Source organism: Schistocerca serialis, chromosome 4 (genome assembly GCF_023864345.2).
Source record: "Schistocerca serialis cubense isolate TAMUIC-IGC-003099 chromosome 4, iqSchSeri2.2, whole genome shotgun sequence".
Lineage (NCBI taxonomy): Eukaryota > Metazoa > Arthropoda > Insecta > Orthoptera > Acrididae > Schistocerca > Schistocerca serialis.
In genome coordinates, this window is record NC_064641.1 from 797334400 (window position 1) to 797345672 (window position 11273).

The window sequence follows — 11273 nt, forward strand, 5'->3', positions numbered from 1 at the left end:
GTTACTTTGCATTCTCTACTATCGACCACTTTTCACTAGTGATTAATCGTTTCAGGGTGATACACGTATCACAGCACAGCTGACATTATCGCTCCGGTTTAGACACACACACACACACACACACACACACACACACAGAGAGAGAGAGAGAGAGAGAGAGAGAGAGAGAGAGAGAGAGATGTACGGAGGAAGTGAGGGAGAGTGGAGGGCGGTTCTTAGACAATGTCTCTTACCCAACGACTTTTAACGTCGTATAACGGATGTAGTAGCGCGACCAAGACTTGAAAATAATGGCACTCCATATACCCGAAACTCAGCGTCATTAAAAAACCCAAGCAATCACAAAAAAATGGTTCAAATGGCTCTGAGCACTATGGGACTTAACTTCTGTGGTCATCAGCCCCCTAGAACTCAGAACTACTTAAACTTAACTAACCTAAGGACATCACACACAGCCATGCCCGACGCAGGATTCGAACCTGCGACCGTAGCAGTCGCGCGGTTCCGGACTGAGCGCCTTAACCGCGAGACCACCGCGGCCGGCAAGCAATCACATGTTGGTTGGATGAATATTCGTCATACATCCTTGGACCTTGGTGCAAAGTGCACACACAGAAAGAAACGTGGCTGCAATTCCCGTGGCGATCTATCGGGCAAATCACTTTAAATCTTATAGGTGCGCCGGCCGGAGTGGCCGAGCGGTTAAAGGCGCTAGTCTGAAACCGCACGACCACTACGGTCGCAGGTTCGAATCCTGCCTCGGGCATGGATGTGTGTGATGTCCTTAGGTTAGTTAGGTTTAAGTAGTTCTATGTTCTAGGGGACTTATGACCACAGCAGTTGAGTCCCATAGCGCTCAGAGCCATTTGAACCATTTTTTCTTATAGCTGCGGTGTGTAGGGAAAAATGATGCTGCTTTGTGTATTACTAAGTGGTCACAATGACGTGTGGTGGCAGTGTGCATTTGGCGATGGAGGCACTGAAGAGATTGACGCAAAATAAACACATCAAACCTTAGACAAAAGAAAAAAAATTGGTTGTACATACTTGTTTAAGAAATACGGCTTTACAGGAATGCATGCAAAACTAGAAGCTTAGTAAGGTTCAAAGCCAACGCAATTCCAGCTCTTTAATTTAGCTGGACTACATGAAGCTTTAAACGGTAATTGCTTTGTCCTTTGTGCGAATGCTGGCGGTGAATTTAAAAGCCAGTATGGACCTCGTCACCTTTAAAGAGACCTCACACTGCGAACTCAGTAATATCATTTCCTGCACATTCACGGTGACCTACTTGGTGGTTTAACATTTCAGTGCCGTATAAAACGTTCTCCAACAGTAATGATACTAGCTTTATTCACACACACACACACACACACACACACACACACACACACACACACAATGATTTCCGTTCGTTCCTGTTTGTCTAATTGTGCTGCAGCTATCAACTATAAGGCTATGATAAATTTTTCATAAGAAATGAGCACGTTGTGCAGTGCTTATTTTAGAAACTGCCAGTGAGCTAGGTGCTTCGGTAATGGTAGGGCTAGGCCGTCAAATAAACATCATTAGGACAATAAAAATTTTATTAAAACAAATGAGCACGCCGGCCGGTGTGGCCGAGCGGTTCTGAGCACTACAGTCTGGAACAGCGCGACCGCTACGGTCGCAGATTTGAATCCTGTCTCTGGCATGGGATGTGTGTGATGTCTTTAGATTAGTTAGGTTTAAGTAGTTCTAAGTTCTAGGGGACTGATGACCTCAGAAGTTAAGTCCCATAGTGCTCAGAGCCGTTTTGAAATGAGCACTGCTCTCATTAAGTAACAAGAGGCAAGTGGTTGTATAAAAGTACACATTACAATTATAAATGCCAGCAGGTGCCCAAATAGCTTCCTTTTACAATCAATCGAATGTGGGCAGGACTCAAACCTGGCACCAGTTTCTGGTACCGGACTCGCCGTACCACAGAACGCTGGCCAAATAACGCAGTCACTGGTACTTCTAAAACATATAAATTGAATACATTTAACAAAAGCACAATAACCAATTGACAAAAGTGAGCGGCTCTTCAAAATTTCGCCGCGCGGGATTAGCCGAGCGGTCTGAGGCGTTGCAATCATGGACTGTGCGGCTGGTCCCGGCGGAGGTTCGAGTCCTCCCTCGGGCATGGGTGTGTGTGTTTGTCCTTAGGACAATTTAGGTTAAGTAGCGCGTGCGCTTAGGGACTGATGACCTTAGTAGTTAAGTCCCTAAGATTCACACTTTTTTTTTCAATATTTGACAGGATTACAAATTATATCGCCTGCGCCCAGAAATGTATTTAAATTAATTTTTCACAGTATTAGTAAACAATTTAAATCCTGCAAATAAGAGCATTAATGCTTGTACGAGAGCTGTTCGGAAAGTAAGGTACGATCGGTCGCGAAATGGAAACCGCAGTGAAAATTTGATGAAGTGTTCCACAGTTGTGTTGGACAGTGTTTCTGATATGATCATAGATAGCGTCAAGTCACTCTTCTCAGTTCTGAGCACACAGTGAGCGCATAAAGATGCCTAGAAAATAGTGTCTCCCATCAAGTATGCGTACCTGCCAGGAGATTTCGCCTGATTTCGTGCAAGTCCACGTTATGTAACTGTCACACAGTTCCATGTTCATGACAGTTCTCGAAAACACACTGCAGGGACAATGAAGACGCTCCTGCAACGTTTTCGACGGAAAGTGTTTGATCACCCACCATACAGCCTGGACTTGGCTCCCTCTGATTTTAATCTCTGCTGAAATGAACCGCTGGCTGAGAAGAAAACATCTTGGCGCACACAACGAGCTGCAGTCCATCGTAGAAAATTGTCGGAAAGTGCAGGAGGATGCCTTATATGATGAGGATATTTTCAAGCTGGTACAACTCTACGACAGAGGTCCAAGTCTAAGTAGCGAGTATCTAAGGGAAGTATCTGGAGGGGGGAGCTAACTGTTGCAAATAAAACAGTTATGGTTCTCACTGTGGTTTCCGTTTCGCGACCGATCGTTCCTTACTTTCCGAATAGCCTTTATATTTAACCAGAATAGCTATTAACTTTGGAATAATAAACCAACAACGAGTCTTGCAAAATCTATTGCAACCATAACATAGCTAAGATGAAACTTCCAAGAAAGAGTGCTGATGACGGAAGCCTAATCGAGCAGAACTGAACAAAAGCTACAGCATAGACTAGGGCAAGTTACAATTCTCACAATAATAAAAATCTTAAAACGGACGCGTTCACTGAGCAAGTTCAGATGAGATATAACTCTCAAATCTACTCTCCTCATACATCCTGATACTCAACCAAAAAAGTCCAGTTTTGGCCTAGACCAAGTGACATTTAATTCCGAGCCGCAATAACAGGAGCAATTTAACGGACAGAAGGAATGCAACACCGAACAACAAATAACCAATTCTTTTCAAGTCTGTCGGAGCCAATAACAAATACCAAAGAAGAAACCGATTGCAGACCAATAGGGAGTGAAGTTTTGGCAAATAGCACTAACAGATTGGACTGTATGTTAAAATAGGCTACGCGGCGCAAGCACACAGCAACAGGAAATGTTCTGGACCGTTCTTACAAAGTTCAATTCTTTTTGTTTGAACTGGGGCTGTTTCAAGTGGTACATCAATCTTCCTATGATCACACGCTGCGACCCACCGAGTGCTTCGCCACTCACTTCCACTCCTGTCTGCACGGTTACATAGGCATAAAACCGTGTAGTGTAGTTGCCCACGTGCTAGCCTGGAGGCTCCCACTCAGCTTGCCCCCCGAAATGGGTTCAGTGCTCCTGTTGCCAGCTGGGATCTTCCTTCCTTCACCACCTGACAGAGACTTCTGACTGTCAGCCTGGTACACCTGTAAATGTCTCGGAAATCACCGCGCCTTGCGCGAATAAGTTGGTGGGTAACGGCCAAAGAGTGTAATCACGCATAGTATCGACTATAGCCAGCACGGCTCAATTTTCACGCAAGTAAGCTATTGCTTCCCAACATCATTATGAAGTTATTGCTTCTCATTTGGGAGACAACAAATGTTCTGTCACATTTTAGATTTCATGTTATCTCATCGATGTGACAAAGATCATTAGACAGGGACATGCAGATATACAGGTGTCGGTAGTATAGCATACACCACGTATAAAAGGGCAGTGTATTGGCGAAGCTATCATTTGTACTCAGGTGCTTCATGTAAAGAAATGTCCGACGTGATTATTGTGGTATCGATAGCTATGATGCCACTGCACCGGCCGGAGTAGCCGAGCGGTTCTAGGCGCTACAGTCTGGAACCGCGCGACCGCTACGGTCACAGGTTCGAATCCTGCCTCGGGCATGGATGTGTGTGATGTCTTTAGGGTAGTTAGGTTTAAGTAGTTCTAAGTTCTAGGGGACTGATGTCCTCAGATTTTAAGTCCCATAGTGCTCAGAGCCTTTTGAAGCATTTTTGATGCCACGGCGTAGGTGCAAGTTCTTAAGTTGGCACTACGACACCGACACAGACGACAGCGCTCTCTAGTCGGCGCTGTAGAGCTCTACGAGCGTGGCTCCAGATTCAGCCCATTTGATGCCGAGGAGAATACCTCGCAACATTTTTTCTATTTCATAGTGGGCTAACCACTACTTGTAACTGTGTAACTTGATATATCCGGCTTCGCACCTACGTGCTCCTCACTGTACAGTTAGGTATTCACGTTATTATGTATTCAGTTAATATTGTGATACAGTAAAACCATTTTTAAGAGCAATACCGCGAGATTTTCACCTTTTCCTGTTCCTACTCAGTTCCTGGAATTCGGCCTACCCTTCAGTTTACAGCAGCAGACCCACGCGCCGCCTTCCAGACGGGATACGAAAGTTGGCGACGAGGATGCTCGGTACTGCTTTAGTTTTTTTGTGATATTCCCGTGTGACTGAGTTACTGTATCTGCGTGCTCCCACCTTTCGCTATATAGACTTTCATTTGTGTAAATCATGGCTTCGCCACAGGAAGAGGCATCACTGTCCGATCTTGTACGTTTTCAGGCTCAGCAAATGACGCAGCTGCTTGTTGCCATAAATGGACTGGTCACACTACAAACTGCAGCTACTTCGGCGCCTCCGACGCCACCGCCTGTACCGACGCCGTCGCCGATGGCGCCGCCACTTCGTACCTTCAATCCTGAGGTAGAACGCTGGCCAGAATACATCGCCCAGCTCGAGGCACACTTCGCAGCTTACAACATACCAGGTACAGAGCGGCTTGCTTTTTTCATTGCCAACGCGGGTGTTGTATTATACCGTGTTCTCGTAAAACTGTTTCCCACCACCCGCCCAGAAACTAAAACTTACGACGAGGTGATTGATGCTTTGAACTCCCACTTCTGTGACAGTGTTAATGTGGTAGCTGCACGCTACAAATTCTTTCACCTCCGGCGTGGCCCTACTCAGTCCAATAAATCTTGGTTAGCGGACCTTCGAGGACTAACTTCTGATTGTGACTTTAATTGCTCGTGTGGACGCTCATATGTGGATATAATGATGAGAGACGCTATTGCGCAGAATGTGGCGGATCACTGCATCCGCAAGCAAATCCCCAAATTTAAAAACCCGTCGTTGCAGGAAGTAGTGGACTTGCTAGACAGACAAGATACTTTAGACATGACTACTTCCTCGTTCGACGTGACCCCGGGTAGCGTGGCACAACACGTGCCCTCCCCCCCCCCCCCCCCCCCCCCCGCCCCCCACGCACACACACCCAGCAAAGCCAGCCACGCCGCGCCGCTCACGCGCACGTAAACAAGTTTCACGCTTGGCACCTACTCAGAAACTGAACGGTTCAATCCCGTCTCCGGCCATCCTGATTTAGGTTTTCTGTGATTTCCCTAAATCGCTTCATGCAAATGCCGGGATGGTTCCTGTGAAAGGGCGCGGCCGATTTCCTTCCCCATCCTTTCCTCACCCGAGCTTGCGCTCTGTCTCTAATGACCTCGTTGTCGACGGGACGTTAAACACTAATCTCCTCCTCCAGAAACTGAAATCATGTCCGAACTGCTTTCGTGCCCACCACGGGACAGTTGCCCATCCCGTCAAGCACAGTGTTATTTTGTAATAAGAAGGGACACGTGCATGCTGTGTATAGTAAGAGAAACTCTAATTCACAACTTGTCTCCAATTCGTGTGACTCGTGTGAGCGTCATCGCAACGGCAACCGCCATGATCATGATCCCCATCAGCCTATGGACGTTAACGCCATTTATTCAAAGCCTTCTGCTTCATGTGCATCGAGAGCTCATCGTGTGGATCGAGTTTTGCCAGACACTTCCTCTCGCATTCAGCGCAATGCGACGAAACTTTTGGTGACTTTGAACATTTATAGGCGTTCTGTTCGCATGCATCTGGACACTGGTGCGTCAGTTTCTTTACTGAACAAATCAACGTATGACTTGCTTGGTTCGCCACCGCTTCGTTGTTCGCAATCCATGTTGACTGCGTTTACTGGACAGGAAACCTCAATGCCCGGCGTGTGTCGTTTGTTAGCCACGTATGGTGCAACGAACCATACAGTGTCTTTCCATGTGGTCTGCTCTAGTGATGCTACGAACATTTTTGGCATGGACGCATTTGAACTTTTTGGCCCTACGATTCAGGACAATGTACTTTGCATCAACGCTAGTGACCATGTAGACAGTGTTGCTGCACTGTGCGATGATTTTACTGAACTCTTTTCTGATGGCCTTTCCAGGGCAAGTTGTAGTTAAAGACAATGCCATGTCCCGGGTTCGATTCCCAGCGGGGTCAGGGATTTTCTCTGCCTCGTGATGACTGGGTGTTGTGTGATGTCCTTAGGTTAGTTAGGTTTAAGTAGTTCTAAGTTCTAGGGGACTGATGACCATAGATGTTAAGTCCCATAGTGCTCAGAGCCATTTGAACCATTTGAACAATGCCATGCCTGTTTTTCGGCGCGCACGCCAGGTACCGCAAGCACTGCGAGACGCCGTAGCTGTTGAACTTAAAGCATTTGCAAGGCATTGGTGGCATTGAACCTGTATCTGCTTCGCCATGGGCTTCACCTACAGTGTGTGTGAAGAAACCAAACGGTCGCCTCCGTATTTGTGCTGATTTTAAGTCTACAGTAAATCCCCAGACAGAGGTAGCTACATTTTCCTTGCCGCATACTGAAGACATTTTTGATAAGCTTGGTGCGGGAAAATTCTTTTCCACGATTGACTAGCGGGATACATAATTTCAGTTTCCGCTTGACGAACAGTCGAAGCGCTATTTTATGATCGACACCTACCTTGGATTGTTCAAGTTTCGGCGCCTTCCGTTCGGTTGTGCTTCGGCTCCTGCTATTTTTCAGTCTTACTTGCAGCAGTTATGTGCCGTTGTCCCTGGTTGTTCCAATTATCTGGACGATATTGTATCAGGTCGCACCCCTGACGAAGATTTGCAGAATTTGCGTGCCTTATTTACAGTACTCTTGCAGGCAGGACTAAAATGTAACAGAGACAAGTGCAAATTTTTTCAAAGTGAGATTCAGTATTTAGGGCATATGATTAACGGACAAGGTATCCACCCCTCGCCGTCAGATCTCACTGCGATTAGAGACTTGTCAGCACCCAGAAACTTGAAAGAACTTCCGTCTGTGTTGGGCAAAATTACATATTATATCCGGTTTATTCCAAATGCAGCGCAGATTGCAGCGCCTTTGCATCACCTTCAGCGTAAGAACGTTCCTTTTGTTTGGTCTTCGGAATGTGATGCTGCTTTCCACAAGCTCAAATCTACTTTGTTAAATGATCGCTGTTTGATTCCTTTCGATCCTTCCAAACCAGTTGTTTTGGCTGTTGATGCATCTTCTCACGGCATCGGAGCAGTTCTCTCGCGCCGCATTAATTCTGTCGATCACCCGACCGCTTTTACGTCTAAGTTGCTCAATTCTGCCCAGCAAAATTATTCTCAAACCGAGAAAGAAGCTTTAGCTATTGTATATGCAGTGACAAAGTTTCATTATTTTTTGTATGGTCGCATGTTCTATTTGGTCACCGATCATAAGCCTTTGACGTCTTTGTTTCACCCGTCAAAGCCAGTTCCAGCCCGTACGGCACAAAAGTTGCAATGTTGGTCCTTGTTTATGTCTAACTACAATTACGAAATCTTGTTTCGGCCTACGACCCAGCATGTCAATGCTGATGCTTTGTCTCGTCTACCTATCGGTCCTGACGACGTGTTTGATTCTTTCGAATTGTCCTGCATCTTTATTGATTCGAAAGATAAGGATTTCGCTGATGGTTTTCTGGTGGATTTTCGTCGCATTGCTTCCGCAACAGCCGCCGACGCTTCTTTGCAGTATATACGTACTCAATGCCCTCCATCTGCTACCAAGATTAGTGATCCCCTTGTACGGCGTTACTTTGCGCAACGTCACAACTTGTCTCTACACCATGGTGCTATCTTGTTACGAACTGACAATGATCAGTCTCGTATGTTTGTACCTCGTTCGTTTCAGTCGGAAATCCTCCGTTCACTGCACGCTGGTCATAGTGCGGACGAAGAAATTAGCGCGTCGTCACTGCTCTTGGGTTGGCATTGATAAACATATTGAGAATTCGCTTGCTAACTTTCACTCTTGCGAGGAGCATCAATCTGCTCCCCGCCGGCACTTCTTTGCGTGGCCGACTCCTACTGCACCTTGGCAGCGCGTTCATATTGATTTTGCGGGTCCTTTCTGGGACACCCACTGGTTGATAGTTATTGATGCGTACAGCAACTTTCCTTTTGATGTTCCTATGTCTTCTACTACACCTGCCGGTAATATTCGGGCTTTGACGTCTATTTTTTTGCATTGAGGGCCTTCCTGAAGTTATTGTCTCCGACAATGGCCCCCAATTCGTTTCCTCAGAGTTTGAAGCCTTCTCTGCTGCTAATGGCATTCGCCATCTGACCTCAGCCCCATTCCACCCCCAGTCAAACAGTGAGCTCAAATGGCTCTGAGCACTATGGGACTTAACTTCTGAGGCCATCAGTCCCCTAGAACTTAGAACTACTTAAACCTAAGGACATCACACACATCCGAGCCCGATGCAGGATTCGAACCTGCGACCGTAGCGGTCGCGCGGTTCCAGACTGAAGCGTCTAGAACCGCTCGGCCACACGGACCGGGCAAACAGTGAGGCTGAACGTTTTGTGCGTACATTTAAGTCGCACATGAGCAAGTTGCGCGCCACGCACTCTCGCGAGCGCGCGCTATGGACTTTCCTTGCTTCCTATCGCTGTCAGCCGCGCGTCACCCATTCCCCAGTGGATTTGCTACATGGCCTCGCGCATCGGTCGCTCCTGCAGTTTTTGCACCCGCCGCCGCTCGCTCCCGCTGCTTCGCCTCGTTCTGGCTTGGCGCCACATGATTTGGTGTTCTATCGCATTTTCTCTGTCAGGTAGCACTGAGAGCAGGGGCGCATTCTTCGCCAGATTGGCCGCGCCTTATATATCATTTCCGTTCCCTCCGGCACTGTGAAGCGCCACCGGAACCAGATTCGTTTGTGCCGTCCTCGGTTTTCTGCCGCTGGTTGTTTTCCAGCAGAATTAGAGGCTTCGCTGCTTCCGCCGCCTCAGCCCCCGACTCCACCGACGGCGCCTCCGCCGCTTGCGCGTCCGCGGGCGCACCGGCCGTCGTCGCCGCTGCCTGCCGGTTCGGTTACCTGCACTCGACGGGTGCCTCTCGCTGCCGCCACAGCCCCACCTCCGGCCGTTGTCGCGGCCGCTGCCGCCGCCGCCGCCGTGTTCCTCCGCGGTGCTGGAACCGATGGACACTGAGGCTGCCATCACGCCATCGCCGCCGTCGACCATGGAGGTCGTTGCTGCGCCTCCTCATCCGAGCACAGCCAGTGGCGGTGCGCGGCCTGGGCGGGTTTTCCACGGGGCGTTTTCCTCGCCCCCTCGCGAGCAATTCGGGGTCACGGGTGGACAGCGCACCCCGGCAGTTCTTCTGTCTGCCCCCTCAGCGGCGCCGCCCCTGGGTCCCTCCACCCGCCGTCGGAAGCCATACACAACGATGGTGCGTCGTTTCAGGGGGGACGAATGTGGTATCGATAGCTATGATGCCACAGCGTAGGTGCAAGTTCTTACGTTGACACTGCGACACCGACACCAACGACTGCGCCCTTTATCCGGCGCTGTAGAGCTCTACGAGTGTCACTCCAGATTCAGCCCATTTGTTGCCGAGGAGAAGACCTAGCAACATTTTTTCTATTTCATAGTGGGCTAACCACTACTTGTAACTGTGTAACTTGATACATCCAGCTTCGCACCTACGTGCTCTTCAGTGCAAAGTTAGGTGTTCACGTTATTATTTATTCAGTTAATATTGTGATGTAGTAAAACCATTTGTAAGAGCAGTACCGCGAGATTTTCACCTTTTCCTGCTCCTACTCGCTTCCTGCATTCGGCCTACCCTTCAGTTTACAGCAGCAGACCCACGCGCCGCCTTCCAGGTTGAATTCAACAGTTATGGCCACACGACGGGAATTAAGACTTAGAATGCGAAATGGTAGTTGGAGCCAGACCCATGGGATTTTCCATTGCGGAAACCGTTAGGGAGTTTAATATTGCGAGACCGACAGTGTAAATAGTGTACCGAGAATACCAAATTTCAGGCATCACCTCTCACCACAGACAACACAATGGGCAGTCAGAAGGTATAGGCAATAATTAAATGCCTTCTGAACGGAATTCCCCCCTGTTTATACTAAAATTAAATGTTGTAGAATAAAACATATATTATGACGGAAAAAATCCATCTAGAACCTTACTCATCACTTTATCACTGTTACTATGATATGGAGATGTCAGTTACAAAGCGGCTTAAAGAGTCCAGATAATGTAATGTGAAAACAAAAGTTTAATTATGTACAACTACAATCAAAGTCTTGCAGTCATTCTTATCTCATCACCTCTAGAGTCATATTTACACACACACACACACACACACACACACACACACACACACACACACACACACACGCACACACACACACACCACTTATTGACAAATAAAACACTGACACTACTCCACTCACATTTCATACACACTTTATTTCCACTCGTACAATTATTGGTGCTGTTTGCTAAGCTCACTTCAACAGCATTCTGAATATTCGACTGCCTGACACAATCAAAAAGAGAACCAGTAGGAAAAAAAAACATTCTTTGTGTGAAAGACATAGTAAAACAAGTCTGTTGTGTTCTTGGATAAAGTGGAAAGTATGTGTCAAT

The 11273-nt window shown here is 47.5% G+C and overlaps 1 non-coding gene across 1 annotated transcript; it reads left to right on the top strand.

The window, feature by feature from the left end:
* The first annotated feature begins 684 nt into the window (after positions 1 to 684).
* Trnaf-gaa (transfer RNA phenylalanine (anticodon GAA)) lies at positions 685 to 766 on the top strand. Its single transcript is given in 2 exon segments — positions 685 to 722; positions 732 to 766. It is a non-coding gene; the product is annotated as a tRNA-Phe (tRNA).
* The last annotated feature ends 10507 nt before the right edge of the window (positions 767 to 11273 follow it).